Genomic DNA, 21,211 nt, shown 5'->3' with positions numbered 1-21,211 from the left:
GTCAAACGGTATTTTTTTTTTTTTTACAAAAAAATAACTTTTATTATATGTTAAAAAGACTAATATTATAATAAAATCACGGTCGCTCGAAATATTGTATGTGCAAAACGAGGAAGTGATGATTAATAGTACCACATGCAATAAGATTAAAAACAAAATAAAATTTAAACAATAAGATATAAATCCTCAAATTTCCCGCTTTTTGGGCATCATGCTGTATCATATAAGTAAATCATCATTTACTTAGAATTTTGTGATGCAAGAAGTAGAAAGTCTGCAATTAATGGTGGTATTTTGCAATGACTTCTCTACTTATCTGCTGATGACAACACGCTCATTGCTGCTATTACTACTGCTTGGATTTCTGCATAAAACTCACGAAAATCGTTCCTCAGAACGAAAATCATGCCGCAAGGCTTAGCAGTTGCATACAAAGTTGAGTAAGTTTTATTCCAGAATAAAAAAAATTAATGGTGCAGAATCAACATTGTTACTCTTGCTCCATCGGTCCGTGGTTCTGTATTTTATACGTTTTTGCTGTCCAAATGCAAAGACAGAGACAATCAGAGGAAGACGGATGCTGATGCTGAGTTCACCTGAATTTTCTACTAGATACTACCGGAGTCCTGTTAGCCGAGTTGATTCTAAATCTGACTACCACGGGTGGGCTTGCTCGGAAGCCAAGTTCCTGGCAGTATAGCTCTGAGACTACCACGCTGTCATTGCACTTATTATCGTGAGGAAGAGTAAGACAGGGGACAATTGTTACTGTGTGTAATAACTTGAAACTCTGTACTTCTTAGACTGAAATCTTTTCGGACATTATCTAAGAGAGAGAGAGAGAGAGAGAGAGAGAGAGAGACGAATTGTTTCGGAACCTGTCCAGATATCACGATAATACTCCATGCGTGGGTGAATATTGGTTTAGTATAGATTTCTGTCTTGTTAAATACGGCACCATAATGTATCTTATTATTTGATCATTCTACTCTACCAAATAACTTCTGATGAAATTACCTGTATAGAAATCAGATACATCCAAAGATGGTGCACTGCTGCAATACCTGAGGCGGTACCTCTCACAACAAACTTCTGTTATTTGACGCAGTACAACATCAACTTAGCCATCTTACCTTTTGTTCTCGACAACTCGTTTCTCACGGAGGATATGTTGCTATTTTTGTCTACTCTCTCGTTATTTCTAGGGAAGATGCTTTATTCCTGGTTCTAAAATAACATAAAAGAACTTTCCTTTCTTCCTCCATGATATGAAATGGAATTTCCATGTACAGAGTATCTTTCCAGGATCTCTTAATAAGTAAAACACGTTATCAGTGAACTGCTTTTGTACAGCATAGAATATGGTGATTCTCCAATTTAGTTAAAAAAAACGTTATACTAAACCATCCTCACAAGTAATCAGATTTCGTTAATATTGCATTCACAATTTTCAATCTTCTCATAATATTCTTCATCATTCAACTGACAATCTACTAATTGCATTAACACTTATCCTTTAGTGGCCTTTAAGCTTGATAAATGGCGAATAATTATGAAATAAAAATAGACAGCTACATTTTGAAGACTCATAATTCTGCTATTATTCATTCCTTGACTGAAAAATGTGGCTTCAGTTTGTATAGGTTTTGAACAAACCTTGTATTTTAAAGAAAATCGACTTTTTGGTGTATTGTTGAAATTTTCTCGATAAATACATCTTAATACAATGCTTATAGTAAACAATTTGTTGTGTGTGATCATTTAAACATGAGTTGCCAATTTTCATATAGCCTGTACTTTATCAACAGTATTAGAGCATACCTGACTGTAGTAGATCTGATAGGATTTCAACTTAGCATAGTCGATTCTATTTGGAAAAAAATAGTATCTATTAGGGCAATCCTACACCATTAGTAATCAGTGGAATAATTAAGACAAAATGTTGTTGCAATATAAAGTAATGACATACCTTCTCTCCCTTGTTTGAGGAAATCTCCTTTCAATAAGAGTATGGGTAATTCTAAATGGTGATCTATTTTTGCGCAAAAATGTTCCCAATTGATTAAATTTCAACGATAGATAGGTGAAAGTTTCGTGTTTGTATCGTGTGCATGCACTAAATTTTAGGTTGATGTATCTTTGTTGAAGATTATTGTTCAACCAAAACGAACCCTTTTTTTAACCCAGTTAGACTAGATTAGTTTTTCTTATCTTCTCCACTTTTTAACTTAGCTAGTGTATGCATGATTTTTATAAGGTCCTCTTATATTTTAGTCCCTTTCCACTCGCGATTTTTATATAACTTTTGTTTGAGAATCTTAATGCATCCAAAATCAAGCATCTCTTTTTCCCCCAATTGAAATGAATGACTGGTCTTTGGAAAGTTCCATCTTTTGACAAGCTTCTGGGACTGACATAACTCCTGATCTAAAATGAAGCGCATACATAAAATCCGTTGCCAAGGTTGCTGGAAATATTGTTGGATCATTCTACTGGTCCAGTAAAATATCACTGTTGATGCAATCCTCTGCCTGTATGAAAGCCAAATGCGTCCTAACATGGAGTAGTGTTGCCACATCTGAGTTTAGAACTTGCTTCGAAACCTGATATGCCTTTTTCTCTTCTCTGCAACCATTGCCTACAGAAGAAACGTTGCTAGCTTGTCTCTACTCGATCGTTATTTTCATGGCAACTGCGCGTCTGAGCTCCAATTTATGGTCCATCTTGTCAAACTTTCATAAAAACACTCGTCTAGCTACATCCACTATCAATAATTTCCCCCACTATTTATGTGTACCTAACCCTAAACGTGGATATCATGAACAAAGCTTCTTTCCTAGAACCGATCTCCTGTGGAACTCTGTTCTGATAGCCTACTTTCCAGTTGACTACAATATTGTCGTCTTCAAGTCCAATGTAAACAAGTTTTTGTTGTACCGTCTCCTTAAATAATCAAATCATACCACATTTCCTCTACTAACGATTACTATACTATTGTCTCAATGACTACCGTACACTCATTAACCGTTATCCTCAAATGGTGATTCCTTTGTAAAAAAAAGTCCCCATTCCACACAACTATTAGGTGGCAGATTTCATGTTTTGTCAGAGATGTTAGTTCACTTTCGTATTTTTGAAAGAGGTGTATGGAATATCGATGTTTTAGATCTGTATCTATTTTTTTAATTGGCAAGACAACTTTTCTGCAACATGCTATAGTCGGTGTTCTTATAATAACGCAGTTTTACTATTGTATTTTATTCTTTTTGTGTATCCAATTTTTATTCCCGAAACAACCACATCATGTATGCATTAACATTTTTGTGTTTTAAGTCACTGAGTGATTTCGTTTGACGGATTGTGACTAGTTAAATTAATTGATAGTAAAGCTATACACAGTGGAACGATAAAAGTGTCGCCCTACAGAAAACAACTCTACAACTTTTAAACTTTTATTGAAATAATCAATTCAGATAACTTGATTATGTAGTATAGATGACATCTATTTAATGTAGCAACCTCCAGCTTTAATCACCGCTTCGATACGGGTCCGTAACTGGGAGCTTGCCTTTTCCACAAGCACCAGGGGGAGCTCAGCGAATACTCGGTGGATGGCGGCAATCAGATTAGCTTTGATGTTGTGGGATGTGGCTTTAGTGATGTTCTCGACGTATGACAAAAGGAGGTTGTCCAGTCGGTTCAGGTCAGGCAAGGAGGGAGGGGCAGTGAGAGAAGGGTACAAAGTCGTAGCACTCCTTCTGAAGTCAAACCTGGGTCTCTTTGGGCTTGTGGGCCAACACCGAGATCTGTTGCCATACTGAGGGCCTTCCAGCAGCCAGCTGATTGTACCAGGGATCACCAAAACCTTCAGCACATACAGGTATGCTTTGGCATTGTTTTTTAAGCCGAATTCGAAGATGTGAAGTGGCATGGTATGGCGCTCACTTAAAATCACGCTGAAGACCATAACCATGGCCGGAAATTTTCCATTACCCTAGGCACGTCCCTGTTATTCATAGCAATCCAGCGATGCATTTTGAGGGTGCTGGCAATGGTCCTGTTGTCATAACTTTGATACACAGAGAGCATGAGTTGTACAGTGGTGCATCTACAATCTCGCTCGTTGAATTGTGTTGCTTTCAGGCATGATAGAAGACTCCTATCGCTCGTCGGATCCGTACACAACTGGCCAACTAGTAGCTGGTCGGCAACACAAAAAGAAAGCCAGTTGTAATCAAACCGAAATGAAATCATGCAGTCTTTTTTATGGCGATAGTTTTATCGTTCCAATCTGTATTCTCTCAAATCCTCGATTTTTCAGTCTCGTGCCACATTTTATATTTATCTTATATTGTATACTAAATAGTTATGAATAAATATATATTCTAAGATGATTAAAGTTTTATAAGGCATATTGCGATCTAATATTCCGTTTTGTTGTTGCTGCTGCTATAATTCATAGTAAGATTGTGAAGACTCCTACGATTAGACAGAGAAGAATTATCTACTTCTTTTTATAAAGATCATCATTATAAAATATATATACGTATGTATACAAGAAAAGTCCACGTCTTTAACAACATGGCAATCTTGGTTTCATCATCTCATTCCGGAGTGAATGAGGACGAAAATGCATCGGGGACAAAAGAGAATAGTTTTTTTTTATATGTAATTTTCTTTATTTTGTTTAAGAAAAATTAAGTCCTCGCTGACGTCCCCTTCCCAGATGTCAAAGCAAAAAAATCAGTTCGGCCATATTCAATCGTTATTTTTTTTTTTTATAGTTAAGTAGCAATTTAAATTCAATGAATATGAAATAATCATAAATAATATCGCCAAGAAAAACGTAAATCTTTACTTGAAAAAAATATTCTTCATCTCTGATGCAGTGGAACGTCTAAGCACCAAATACTAATCCATAATAAAATTGACTTTTGAATAATGAGGAGACTAATATTCCCTTGCTACAAAAAAAAACAGCCGCTTATTGGAAATTGATATTTAAAAAAAAGTTTTCGCATGCTAGTTTTTAAATAAATATTTTTAATAATTATTATCTTCTTATCCTCCTGTACTATGATAAATAAAATTTATTATGACATTATACATAAAATAAATAAATACCAAAAATTGTCAGTCATTTAAGGAACTTATTCAAAACCTCCCTGGATACGCATACATCGACTCAGATACAATAATAATGATAACAATAATAATAATAATATATATATAATATAAATATGTATGTAGGCTTGTATTGTATTACCAAAACTGTTCCTCCTATCCTCGGATGAGAGATTCTTTTTATCTGCAGCACAACATACGATATACATATCTCTATGTTTTTATTACTAAGAGTCACCATTTATCAAGTCCCAAAGGTTACTCGAGGATTAGAGATAAATGAGTGCCGGATGGACGGATAAATGGTAATGGAGAAATTTAAGAGGACAAGTTAACAAGAACTTGTTTAAATTGGACTTGAAAACGACAACGTGATAGTCAGCCAAGAAGCATTCTCGCTATATTGTTTTTCGGAAATAGGTTGTTCTAGGAAAGAAACTTTGCTCATGGAATTTTCTTTTAGTTTTAGGCACAGGTAGAGAGAACGTGAAATTATTGACAGTAGTTGTAGGTAGATCAGCGATTATTGTGAACGTTTTCATAGACGGAGCTCAGTCGAGCACCTGCCATAAAAATAACTATAGACGAGAGAAAGACTCGCAACGTCTTTTCTCTAAGAAAAGTGTAGCAAGGAGGTAAAAAAGGATATGACCCACTAGATTTTGCAGCTGCTTTTATACTCTGTCAAAGCGGGAAAGGGTGCTCTGAGCAGCCCTTTCTCAAATGTGGCAACAGTACTCTATTGTAGAACGTATTCAACTTTTATACTGGTAGAGGATTTCGTCTGAAGTAAGATATCTTACCAGCTGTTTTTGTTTCATTGGAGCATTTTTTTTTTTTTTTTGATAATCTGCCAAAAATTGTATATAAAGAGTGTTCAGCATTGGTTCAAAGCGAATAAATATTTTTGCTTAAAACAATTCATAAAGTTATAAATGCTATATGAAGATCGGAATTTACATTACCAGGAACTGTACCAAAAGAACGTGTATAAACTAGTTAGTATAGATAAAATAAAAACCTACTTTATTTCATTTATTATTAATAAAGACTAGGTGTCTGAAGCCGAAGATAGAGCATTGATAATAAAAATAATAATAAACTATCTTTTCAAACTCAATTCAGTGTTATATTACTAGCAGGCTTGGCCTTCGGGCCGGGATGAAAGTGTAGTATCTGTTCCGGCAGATACTGCAAGCAAAGACCATATGTGGGGGCAACTCCACATATAAGACCTTGGTCAATGTAGGGGCAACCCTTCATACCAATTGTCACTATCCAGCTCCCCTACTCCCCGGGGAGTTGGTCCCCATTTCCCCTTCACTCCTCACTTTAAAAATCGGCCTTGTGCCTTATTTGCTCTGTGGGGGAGCAAATAAATACCATCTGTTCCGGCAGATACTGCACTTAAGATAATTTGTACCAGTCAATGGAGGGGAAACCCTCTATACTGGGACAATTATTATTTTTGGTAACCAGAGTGCCCCCTTTTTGCCTACTTTTAGGGGAGCTGGTTTTTACCTCACATTAAAAACGGCCTTGTGCCTAATTTGCTCAGTGGGGGAGCAAATAAATACCATCTGTTCCGGCAGATACTGCAAGCTATGACTAGCTATGACTAGCTATGACTAGCAAAGACCAGATGTTGGGGCAACCCCACATGCCTGACCTTTAACCAGCTCCCATTTCCCACCTCTCGGGAGCTGGTCCCCTTTTCCCCTTCCCCCTCCCTTCACTCCTCACATTAAAAATCGGCCTTGTGCCTAATTTGCTCGGTGGGGGAGCAAATAAATACCATCTGTTCCGGCAGATACTGCAAGCTATGACTAGCTATGACTAGCAAAGACCAGATGTGGGGGCAACCCCACATGCCTGACCTTTAACCAGCTCCTATTTCCCACCCCTCGGGAGCTGGTCCCCTTTTTCCCTTCCCCCTCCCTTCACTCCTCACATTAAAAATCGGCCTTGTGCCTAATTTGCTCGGTGGGGGAGCAAATAAATACCATCTGTTCTTCAGATGCTGCACTTCTATTTCTTGTTCTCTTTCGGTGGAGGAGAAATCCTTCACGACTGAGACAATTTTTATTTTTGTACCTTTTCTCCACGTTAAAAAATGACCCTGGTTTCTAACTCTGTCCCGTGGGGAGGCATAGTAAATAGGTACTAGCAGGCTGACACGACGTTGTCCGGGATTGAATGATAATCAATGAATGTTTCACACTCCAATATGTTATAATCATCGCAATCGGTGTAATCATTTATTTTTCAATCAAATCGATTGATTGTCTACTCTCGTTTGTGACCATCGCGGTGTATTTGGAGGAAGCTCACATGCTTCTCGCAGTGATTTATCTTGCAATACATTGTAGTCTACATTGCACTGTAGAGAACCTACTGTTGATATTATAAAATGATTTTTTATATATAATGGCTTGAATTAAAGCAAAAGTCAAGTATTATGCTTCAATTGTGCTTTAAATAGAAACATTCATTTTGAATGTGCCGCTATCATATCAACGAACCTACTGTTGATTTTATATGTCGAGCCTTTCGGCTTGTGTGGTAATAAAACTTCTCAAATGCACTTGTAATGTAGCCTGTGTAAGGTGCTAACTTTGGTCAAAATCGTTTATTTCTTTTATTGGATTATTTCGATTATCGGTACTTATTGAAGACATTCTGATACAAAACCTAGGAACACTGTCAGGCACATTAAGTACCTTCGTGTGAAATTTCATAAAAAAATTCCCCAATCGTTTTCGAGTATATAGGGAACGAGCTCACACACACACAAACGCACATACAGACAGTTATTTTTATATAATAACAGAGATAGATTTCAGACTAATTTACTATATTTCAATCCTCAATTCTGAAGGGCAATAGTGTAGTATCTGTTCCGTCGCTATGATACCGTCCTACCACCTCTGTTTTTAGAAAGTAATGCATTATATGTCTTATTGCAGGGGTATCATTTTTCTAGTTATTATCTGTTCCTTTGGAGGTAGTGTAATATAAGATAGTTCGTGATAGCACCATCTCCTCTCTCTAGTCGCATAAAAAAACAAAAAGGATTAAAATAAAGTTATAATAAACATTATAAATATTATTACTTCTAAACAAAATCCAATTCATTTTAAAAGTCAAGGGAAGTAACCCTTCTTATTTGTAATCGGAATTATTTCCATTTATCTAGCTTTTCATTATGTGTAATACATAGGGAAATGTCTCTCCTTTAACTCTTTCCTCCGTGCTGATGACGTCACTCTATATGAATAAAGTTGATATCCTCTCTGAACCGATCGTATACCACCCTAAGTCGTTATTATTTTGAATTCTAATCTCCTATTTACTCTCTCTCACTCCCTTTCTCTAACACTATATATATTCACACACACACACGCACACACACACACACACGTATATATATATATAACGTATGTTACCAAAGAGAGGAGGTAATGCGTAGTAGTACTGTATCATGACGAATTAGCATATATCACAGTACCCCAAAAGGGAGCCGTAATTCTTTGAAGGCTCATGATGACAAATTAGCGTATATCACCGTATCCCAAAAGGTACCGGTAATACAGGGTGACCCCAAAAAACGGGTCCCAACTCTAATTAGGTCCCGTTTCTAAGTGTTTGGTTCGAATGAAATGAAACTTTGGTCATATCTAGTTTATTTTATTCAAAACATTATATCAAAATACTAGGGTCTTTAGCCTTTTTTTCTCCGTTCTACAGCATATGATCTAGATGGCCTCCATTTAGCTTTTCTTTTTTGGGGGTCACCCTGTGCTTAGAAGGCTCATGACAATTAATTTCTATACGCCTTCTAATTTGTACCGCTCCCTTTCGGGATACTGTTATATATGTTAATTCGTCATCATGAGCCTTCCAAGTATTACGACTCACTTTGGGGTACTGTGATACATGCTATTTCTTCATGATACCGTACTGCCACGCATTACCTCCTCTCTCTGGTAACATATTTTTGCTAGTTTATATAATAGAACCAATTTCAAAAGATATCAAAACTTATCCCTGAAAAGTCTATTTCCATTTAAGTTTCATCAGTAAGAAAAGATTATTTTCAAATCAACAAAGTTCTTCCATTAGAAAAGCCATTACAAACTATAGCTGATGTCCAAACAAATACTCAACCAACTACTGGTGTCTGTTTATGACAGTTAATCCTCTTTGGGGATTAATGCTTGTCTAAGATACCACTACCACACTGGTTTTGTCGAACATTTTATTCTACAAGCTTATTTTGAGATGAATGGCAGCTGCGAAGAATTTTCTGCTCGTATCCTCCATCAGCATTGTTTAATAGAAGGACGTTTCAAGCTAGAAGTCGGAGGTTTTATGTACGTGAAAAATTGATATCACAAAAGAAAAGAGTAAAAAAATTGCTAGAAGCTAAATGCATATTTTATCCCATTTAAAAAGAATCTATACTATATCTATATGCATGGATATATGCATGTATGTATGTATGTATGTATGTATGTATGTATGGATGGATGGATGGATGGATGGATGCCTGTATATTTCTCTCTTTCTCTATTTCTATTTATCTATCTCTATTTATTTATCTGTCTGTCTGTCTATTTGTCTCTTGGTTTCTCTGTCTGTCTGTCTGTCTGTCTCTCTCTCTCTTTCTCTCTCTTTCCAAAGATGCAATTTTCTATTTATCTATCTTTATTTGTTTATCTGTCTGTCTGTCTGTCTGTCTGTCTATTTCTCTCTTATTTTCTCTGCCTCTCTATTTATCTGTCTATCTGTCCGTCTGCCTGCCTGTCTGTCTCTCTCTCTTTCTCTCTCTCTCTCTCTTTCTGCCTCTCTCTCTCTCTCTTTCCAAAGATGCAATTAAAAAGGAAACACTCGGAATTAGTAACATTAACACATGGGTCGTGCTTAACGTGGTGAAATGCTTTGAATAACAGTTGTAAGGTGAAGCTTAGTTCTTTACTTCAAGCGATAATAAATAGAAAAAAAAAACATGTTAAGAAATTTCCTTTGATTATCCTGACTCTTTCCATGAACTGTCATTTAAATGTTTCGATGGCTACTGATGACATCTGTATGCGTCACCACCATAGTTTACTTCTGTTCAGAGATGCAATCGAAAACAAAGTCCTTAAATTCTCTACATTGACTAATGGTGTAGTAGTAATAAGTGACAGTCTTTTGAAGGTCCATTTCTTATTCCAAGCGATAAAGGCAAATACATTAGGTCGAAGTTTGTTCTTGGATTCTCCTTTCAGGAATCTTTCGACGGCTGATGACACGTGTGTCAAAACTGAATTCAAGGCAGTTCGTTGCCAACAAAAGCAATGCACTTTTCAGATATCATGGAACATGATCTTTCTTAATGCCATCACATTTTTTATGCAAGCATCCGTTTCTCGATGATTGCTTATAGAAACTACAAATATCCATATAAAAAAGAGAGGGATTTCTTTTATCAAGATTAGACTCTGTTCCGTCTGCCTGCTTTCCACCTGACTATAACTTGGATGTCTCCAAGTCCAACGTTAACAAATTCCTAATGAACCGCCCCCTTAAGTAAACACTTCATCAAATCTCCACACTAACGTACTGTACTTGCAATAACCCTTATCCATGAGTGGCTTCCGGACCTTGATAAGTGATGGCCACCGTGTAAAAAAAAAAGAAAGACACTTTTAGATGTGCTGTCTTTTGATTATACCCAATCACATTAGCATGGGTACTCCATGAAGGCTCTAACTCTTCGCTATGCATGAACGGTCATTCAATATAGAGAGACTAACTTTAGACTTCAGTTGCACGAAAGTGTTTTAAGATTCACCAAATAGTGCAGGGTACACGGGGACCAGTCAATAATCCCAAAGAAGTACATTAAAAAAAATACTACCCTCCTACATAAAACCCATAAGATTAATGTAATTAACTCTTTTTATCAAGTCACGTCCGAAAGAATGAGAACAATCTACTCCTTGTTGCTTAAATAAAGATTTCAGTTCCAAATTACCTGCAGATTTCAAAGTCTGACTAAAATATTATAAGGATGTAAGACTTAACCTGAAGAAAGCGCGATATTACCTCGGCAGAAACATTTTCAAAATAGCAACAAAGATGAAAATAGTAGTCGGTACAATGAGAATATTACAAATTATGAATCGTCATCAAAAATTTCAGAAACATAAATCACTCTACCGATATGACACTGGAATTTAATACACTAAATTTTTACGAGAAATCCAACAGTGAGATACCTTTCGTATTTAAAGGGTTTTATTTTTTAAAAGATTTGTTTTACTATACACATACATACGAAAAAGTTGTCAAAAACAAATATATAACAAATATATATATTATCAAAGGCAGGATAAGTTACTTTTCTACCTAAGTTTTTAGCGTTTTTATTTAATGTAAACTGTTTATTCGATTCGAAAAACATACAGTATTCATCGGTATATATGAAAAAGATAAATGCTGGCGAACTCGCTGTTGAAAATGATTTCAAACTAAAAAATTATCTATATGTTAATACGATAGCGTCTGTGTGTTCTTTTGTGGGTCACGCTTAAATCTGGGTCGTTTAATTGTTATGTTCTTATATTTCTTGTCATAAATAATTATACCAAGAATTCGTTATAAGTTTTGACTTCGGTTTCGACTATAGCTGATGGCACTTAAATAATTTTTTTTTTTATAAATAATTTTATCAAGAATTCTTCAAATGTTTTGGTCTCGGTTTCGATTATGACTGAAGGAACTCAAGTTACACACACACACATATATATATATATATATATATATATATATATATATATATATATGTATATATGTATTTATATATATATATATATATATATATATATATATATATAAAGCTGAACGTATGTGTGTGTGTCTGGTTACGAATAGGCTCCTATATGGTTGACTTTTATAGAAAACTGATCACATATGATGATAGAAGATGTATCGAGACACAGGAATGGGTATGTTTTATCTGGCATAATGATGAGTCATAAAAATTGTGGGGTCAGCGTACGCGCCTGGTCCACAAAGTATAGAAATAAACAATTTAAAAATAAAAAAAAAGTTTACAAGTGTTTTTTTTTAATATAGATGTACATAATAATACTTTGATAAGTATGTTTTAACTTAAATAGGAAAGGTATAATAAAATCTGGGATTCTGCGTTCGCATCTGGCCTCCATAGAATGGAAATAGGCACATATTTAATAAACACTTTTCATATCTTTCTGCGTAAGTATACTTTGATAATTATGTATCAGTTTGAAGAAATATGGTATAATAAAATTATGGGGTGTTTGTTCGCGCCTGACCTCCATAGAATGGAAATATATGACAAAGTTTAACAAGGTTTTTTAATATAGATCCACAAAATATTGTGATAAGTGTTTCAGTATGAACAAGTATGGTATAATAAATTATTGGGTTTATATATTTTATTTTTAATTTCATCATATTTTGCTTTGGATTTGATACCCCCAAATTCGAAGCTATCTCATACAACCCTTCCTTTTCATAATCTATCATACTTTCATAAATCAGAGTCCATTTTCTGTAGGCTGTTTTTGAACCCAGTCAACGACGGGTACTTTTGCTAGTATATATATATATATATATATATATATATATATATATATATATATATATATTAAATCGCAACTTTATAATATATAAAAATCAATAGAACATTAACTGTATAATAATATATACGAAATCTGCAAGAATCAAAATATCATATTTAAGCGTACTTTATGACCGGGCTTTGCCGGGCGTTCGTGCTAGCTTAAAAAATACTTTTAGTTTTACCAAAAAAAGCTAATATAATACCAGAGCGTCTCCATTTACACTGAACATCTACAGAATACCAGCATCAATATATTACATATGAATGAGTCCCTTGTGGAATTTCTACAGGCCGCGCTAGTACAAAATTGTGTTAGAAACCCACTCAATATATGTCAGCCTATTATATGTAACATATATTGAGTGGGTTTCTAATAGTATTTATATAGTTTTTTAGTTTTAATTAATTTTCCTAAACTTAACGTATTCAACAGCGAGCACGCCGCCATTTGCCTTTTTCATATATACCCATATGTTTTTTGAACCGAATAAACATTTTACATTAAATAAAAACACTAAAAACTTATCCAGTTAAGTAGAAAAGTAACTTATCTCGTCTTTGATAACATTTATTTGTTATATATTTGTTTTTTTATAACTTTTTCGTATCTATGTGTATAGTAAAACAAACGCGATTTTTTTTTCAATTGTATGTATGTGGGGGGGATCTGTGTTCATACCAGATACAGACGATGATTTTATCGATTTTGACTTCATTGAAAATCATAAAATTATAAAAAGTAAAATAAAAAAATTATTACTAATAGAGATATGAAATCTGTCAATCTGTAACCGAAACTAAACTATTACTTCTATTCATGTGATATTGCACTGTGGTATATTGTACAGTTCAGTTTATTATAATATGTAAGACTAATGCTCATATTAGGCGAGGGGGATATAGAATCTGTTCTGTTGTCATGACACCATCCTCCTAGGCATTACCTCATGTTTATATTTTTGGAGGCGGAAGTGTAGTGTCTGTTCCGTTATAATATAACCATCCTCCCAGGCATTACCTCTTCCTTTGGGGAACAATATAGTGTCTTTTTCGTTCATTATGATACCATCCTCCTAGCGATTACTTTCTTCATTTGGGAGATAGGTATTGATTTACTAGCAGAAATGGTTACAAATGGGTTCAAAACTATAAGCAGGAAAATTTATGGAACAGGGACAGTGTCTGTTAATGGTTGATATTTCGGATGTGTGCAATGTCTAGAAAAACAAGTAGTTAATTAATTAGATGTGTTTTTTTTTTGTTGTTGTTTTTTTGCAAAGCAGTGTGCAAATGAGCTAACCTTTGAACAGTAATCGCGTAGGCATGATTGAGTGTATTAAAACGTTGTTTTTCTTCTGTCATGAATAATCTCGCTGTAAGTGTGAAACAATACCTCAACTTTATAAATATAGTGAAGATAGCGGAAATATGTTTTCAAATATCAGATTGTTGTATCGTTTGAGGAGTGGAAGTTTTATAGAATTTAATTTTGTGCCATAGTTATGCACATGCGCAAATAATGTTTTTAATATTGATTTAAATATATTTTATTTCTGTTAAAAATGACTCTATATTTTTATGGTAAGCTTTTGAGTGACGTGACCAAAAAATAGAAGAGCAACTTAGATTTCGGCATACTAAATCAAATCACATTAATAAATATTTGAAGATAAAAAAATACGAGGAATAAAAACTTTTTTTCCAAATCAATGGATCCTGCATTAAATTACCTAAAAGAGGTTAATGTGCAATATAATTAGACAACCAAACTGAACACCATGAATAAATATTTAGAGATATAAAGAACTTCAAACATAAATTTTTTTCTCAAAATTACTGGATTCGGCATTAAAAAACCTGAAAAAGGTTGATAGTTGTGTTTGGACGATTAATCGAAATTGAAATCAAGAATCAGAAGAATGGGAACTTTTGAGGGTATTGGAATCATTATTGGAAAATTTTATGTCAATTTTCTGATGCCAAAAAACATTCTTTTAATTATCGTTTTTTATTTGATTTTTTTTTTAATCTTCCACTGTTAGTAATAATAATAATAAATAGTTATCGATTTTATACTACAATAAAACTAAAATCTATAGATCACCCCCTCACAAGTGTGTTTTTTATATTTGAAAAAATATATACATATTTAACACATGTTTCTACGGTAACAGGCAAATATAATAATTTTATAGTTAACTATTTAGAGATTTATAAAGAATCGGCATTAGTTTATTGTATCAGAATCAACAATTTAGTACGGAATTGGTGATTTTATCGGAATCGAGAAAAATATTGGAATCATCCCATCACTAGCTGATATCCTGCCAAACCTTTTTTCATATCACCTCGTGCTATTCTCTGTTTCAAATACTTTCATTGATTTTGTTTGCAAAAAAAGCATATATTCCTTCAAGTATTTTTGCTGCCTTCCAGTATGTCAGATTCATGTCATGCTTATTCTAAGATAGTCATGAATGTTCATTGCTCGTAGGCAAGAAATATATCCATTTGAATTATTACTTACTAATTGAAAAAAAAGTGCTCGATCAATCTTGGGTTTCTCTTTATAAGACATTCACAACAAGAACTCGCCTTATTGCCGCAACAGCAAATAACTTTCCTTTTTTTTCTCTGTGTGCATACCATCACACGAAATTCCCATGAACAGAGTTTATTTCCAGAAAACTTCGGTCTTTGCAACATATTACCATAGTACTACATCCCCACGGACTAAAACAAGTTTATTTTCACATGCAATGGCAAAAGGTACTGGTCATAAACCGTCCCCATGAGTAATCAAACTTTCTTCGTCATTTTTAATCCTCTCATAACATTAATCATCATTCAAATGAGTATCCATCTTATAAAACATTATCCTCGATTGGCTTTTTAGCCTTGATAAGTGATCATAATATATTGTTGTCAAAGTTGAATATCTATATTTGTGAGGGTCGGTCCAAAAGTAATGCATCCTATTTTTAACTAAAAAAAAAATTATTTATTTATTGCGGACTGTTATTCTCATCTTAAAAAATATGTTATTTAACAACGTTTCGGACAACTATTCCTCTGACATTCGTCAGGTTGTAACCATGACGAGATAAGAACTCTGAATCTCCTAACTGCATTCTCAGCAATTACTGCCTTTCATAGTTGTTGTCGTCTCATGTTTTTGGTCAAGTAAGCCTCTGGTCGGCTTTTGGGTAGGATATAAAATGCTATCTTCAAACAATGCTCACCTCGAACCATAGAGATTCAACGTCTTTATCCACTGCACCGAAGGGTGACCAAGGTTGGATGTTTTGGTCTTATAAATCCACGTTTACCACCTGAAGAAGGCCAGAGGAATAGTTGGCCGAAACGTCGTGAACCAACAACTAAAAAAGATGAGGATAATAGTCCGTAATAAATAAATTAGCAATACTCATCTCAATAATGAATTCCAATGAAATAATAGTTACCATAATTCTCAATGTACTTTTGCAAACAATGGGATGTTGACTATGAATGGGCGTCTGGAGCGTGCTTTGTCACTCACATCTCTGTTGCAATTCTGAAATCAACAAATCCATCGGCTACCTGGGCTGACATCAACGTTCAACAGGCGCAACTGAATGTTGATTGGTTCAATTTTTTCCTACATGGAGAAATTCAATGACGCATATCTCCTTTTCATGCACATCCATGAGAGGAGTTGCTTTCTTAGAGGCTCACACTGTCAATATCTGCAACAGATAGATAAAACTTATAGCTTATGAATACATAAGTTCAATCATCATAACAATGCAATATCGAGGTGGAATAAAAAAAATAGGAGGCATTGCTGTTGAAACGCCTCTAGTATAATCTAAAATCTTCCAAAATTCATTTGATTGGATCCTGACAGTCAACTAGTATTAAATTTACCCTATGGAGAAGTTAGGTTTTGTTTTTTATTATTCTTGAGAACATTGTTTTGATTTTAGCAAATATAATTTCACGACATTGCTATTGTTATTATTTTCATTATTCCTTTTATTAGATATCATCTTTTCTTCGTATCAATCTTTTTGCTGTACTATGTTTAAAATATCTCCTGGGAATTTGCTTGAAAAAGAAAATATCCCTTCAAATAATTTTTGTTGCCTTCCGGTATATCCGACTCATGTCATGATTATTCTCAAATATTTAAGAAATATGTTTTTCTTCCTCAAAAAAATAAAAAAAAAAGATGTCATATCATTTCTCATGTGTTTCTTGTCTCATTTTATGGAAAGTTTCATTTTACTTCTACAAAAAAAATGTCTATTTTGCTTCAAAGCTGCCTTGGAATTTGGTCTAGAAGTAAAATATAGTATCTGTTCTTATAATACAATTCATCTATTCTGGCCTCGATTCTTCTAGATTGAGTCAACTTTTATTTTTGTCACAATCCCAAGTACATCTTTTTGTGGGAACTGAATTTTCCCCGCATTAAAAACTGATCTAGTGTTCCGTGGGGAAGCAAAAAAAACAAAACAATTTCTACACCTGTTGTCTATGAGCAAAGTATAATATCCGTTCTGATATTATTGCACTTCATCTTTTTTTTTACCTCGGTGAGCGAATAAGGAATCCTTCTAGATTGAGGTAATTTTTACTTTCGTATTAATTCAAAAAGTCCCTTTTTTTCCAACCATATTAAAAACCGGCCTTGCATCTACCTCTGCTCTCGTGGGGAGGTAAGTAAATAAGTACTTACCAAATATTTCCATTGTTTTTTTCCTGACTTCTATTGTCATACTCTTGTTTTTTCTCTGAAGTTATGGTCATACTCTGTAATTGATTGTATTATATTTGATTAATATTTTATATGAGAGCATGAGTGATATAATGGATACTAGCACGGGTTATGGAATCGATACAGAATCCATTCAGATATGTTACATTCACTTAGACTGCATGTAATGAGATTACTGCCGGCGTGATCAGAAGAAAAGCAGTAGATGGTCACAAGACGTAAGACGTAGATCAGGGGTGTATTAGAATGTTATACAGGAGGAGCCATAGATTGTAGCTACATTGAGCCATTGCAATGAAAATAAAGATAGAATAGAGAAAGAGATAGCAGGGAGTAGAGAAGGACACCGTCCACTAGATATCGAAATCAGTTTTGTACATTCTCAAGAAAAGAAAGCGTATTATGAGTATTCTATACGAACTGAACTAAATGAACAAATGATGAGAAATATAAATCAAAATGTTTTGTTTTTTTATTTTTAAAATATCATTTCTGACAGTTTTGAAGATATCTGTTGGTAAAATCAGTAAAAAAGAATAGAACTAGCAAAAAAGACATCAATTTATTGCTGCAATTGCGATGGGTGTAAGTATTTACGTTTCTTTCTTGTATGGCATGCATCTACTTCCGGATCAGAACGGCCAACTTCACGTAAAGAGCAATGTCAGTAGAAAGAAAATAAATATCATTAATCTATTACTAATGGAGATTTGGTATCTGTCTGTTGGAGACAAAAATACTATTATTCGTAATTCTATGCTATTGTACCGTCTTTTTAAACTCAATTCATATTACTTTACTATTTACGGCTAATGTACTATTATTTCAATACGTAATTCATGACTGGGATGGTGGAGTATCTATTTTGTTATCATGAACCCATCCCCCCAGACATCGCCTCTCCCTTTAGTGAGTAGTGTTGCGTATTACGAAACCCTCTTTTGGTAAAGAGGGCAGTGCAGTATATGTTCATTTGTCATAGACTATTTTCCTGAGCGTTTTACCTCTTCCTTTTTTTGTGGAGTAGGTGGGTAATTTTATACTAGCAACAAATAATCGAATATCTCGTCTATAATATACCTGTTGAATGTCCTTCCTCTTTATTCTCTCTCTCCCTCTCTCTCTTTCTCTCTCTCTCTCTCTCTTTCAGTCTGTTTGTCTTTTCACTACTCAAGAATCCATCATCATCATCATCATCATCTATTGCACTGCTTCTTCTTTCATTCAATTTTTGTTCCTTCAACACTGTCAACAGAGTATTGCCAATTATTGAGATTGCCAGTTCCCACGTGCCGGAGATATGCCTATGATCCTGTGCAGTTCTAGGAGGTCCAGCTTTCCAGGTTTAGTCTTCCCACTTTGAGAAGAGGTAAGTTAATTGCTAATCTTTTACAGTGCCCCTATTAAGGCATGCCCAGACATTTTTCTGTCCTCTTCCACTAGAGTGCTGCCTTTTCAAATTCAACTTTCCGACCCTTTTGTCACATCATCATACCGTGAGAGAGAGATAAATAATTTCATCATCCTGGTTCAAATTGTTTCCCTATTAGCCATCTCTCCACTTGTTGATGTTCTTCTTAGTTTGCTTAAAGCAAAAAAAAAAAATAATAATGAAATCTTTAATTTCCTTGGATATTACACCCTCTCTCCTCCATCCAATAATTTCTATTTTCTCCAATCCAGTCCGCTTGAACAGCCTCTCCATAAGAGAATCCCATTTACGCCGCTTTCTCTTCTTCTAAGAGATAAGATTTCGTTCATTCAAACCACAGGAGAGAATATAACTCAACGTACGAGCGACGATAAGTTATAGTTACATAAACTCAAAGATCAAGTAGACAGGAATTTCGTAACTTGAGGTGTTGACGAAAGCAAAACAAACAAATAAAAGAGAACAATAACAAAGCGAGGTAAACAAGCATCTCTGAAATTGTTATATATATATATATATATATATATATATATATATATATATATATATATATATATATAGATAGATAGATAGATAGATAGATAGATAGATTTTTCCTTTGCTATTCAAAACTCTCACCTGAACACAGGTGCATAGCATTAAGATAAAATAGAGAAAAGAAGAAAAAAAAAACAGAAATTATACAATGTTTACGATTAAGAAAATGAGACACTTTTGAGAAAGATAAAAAGAAAGAAAAAAAACTTCTTGTAAGATAATCAGCTGGCCGATCTGTAGACATGGGAGAGAATAAGAAAATAAATTTTAAACCAACAGTTTGAAAGGTTTAACCTACCACAATGGAAAGGTACCAACAGAAAAAATGTATTTTAGTTTTACTCTTATTCACTCAAAACAAGGCATATTGCCACTTGGAAATAAAGGACTACTATGATTATGTAGATCCATGCCTACGGGGGCAATAATGTAAGAGTTGAACAGAAGAATGTTTGTTCCCATTACATTTAAGTGGAACAGAGTCGCTCGCACTATTAACAGCAGCAGCAGCAGTATATGACATTCTACATATGCATATGCAAAGGAGCAAGCCGGCTGCCCTATGTGATGTCACAGCAGAGACAACAGAGCACACGTGGACGGAAAAGTGAGGTTCGAAAAAGCATGTGTTTGAGACACGTGAATGACGTCACAACTGAGATGAAAAGTCACAGGCAGCCAAAGAAGGAATAAAGGTCTTTTGTTAAAAACTAAAACAACGAGTTGAATTTAACCATGCTCTAGTCCATCACCTTACAGATGCTAAACTTCTGACTGACAAACAATATGGATTTAGACAAGCCCGTTCCACAACAGACATCCTCACTGTAATCTCTGAACGTATATGCCATTCACTGGACAAAGCGGGGGAGGGCAGAGCGGTAGTTCTAGATATATCTAAGACGTTTGACAGGGTATGGCATGAGGGTCTCCTCAGGAAAATTAGATTATACGGTATCACTGGTAGAATACTTAACATAATTGAATCCTTCTAAGATAAGAGAAAAATCCAGGTTGTCCTCGACGGTCATATATCTAAACAATATGATATAAATGCGGGAGTGCCGTAGGGGTCTATCTTTGGACCTCTATTGTTCCTAATATTCATTAATGACCTCCCCGATAAAATTGCCTCTGAGATGGGTATATATGCTGATGACACCACACTCTATAACAGGCATAACAGGAAAACAAATGAACACATATCTAAAGAAATGGCAAAAACACTAGAGGATTACCTCCAATCTGTAGTGGAATGAGGACAAAAGTGGATGGTCACATTCAATGCTGCAAGACTAAACTGGTTTCCTTCAATAATTACAAGAAACCTTCTCTGCCACCAATAGCAATGGCCAGTGACTCTTTATCTGAGAGTACATCTTTCAAACTGCTTGACCTAACGTTCACCGGAAACATGAGTTGGAACAATTACATTGAAAGCATTACCAGGGCCGCTGCGAAGAAAGTAGGCTCTCTCTACCCTGCTAGAAAACTACTAACACCCGAAAGTTTCCTTTACCTCTATAAGGCCACCATTCGCCCATGTATGGAGTATTGCTGTCACATTTGGGCTGGTGCATTTGCTACTAGTTTCTTGCTCCTAGACAAGGTTCAAAAGAGAGTCACCAATCTAATAGGCCCTGAACTGGCATCTAAGCTTCAGCCTCTGTCTCATCGACGAAATGTTGCATCCCTCTGC

The sequence above is a fragment of the Euprymna scolopes genome, chromosome 9, assembly GCF_053919585.1.
Source record: "Euprymna scolopes isolate OS-2025 chromosome 9, ASM5391958v1, whole genome shotgun sequence".
Classification (NCBI taxonomy): domain Eukaryota; kingdom Metazoa; phylum Mollusca; class Cephalopoda; order Sepiida; family Sepiolidae; genus Euprymna; species Euprymna scolopes.
Note: the sequence above shows the minus strand (reverse complement) of the source record.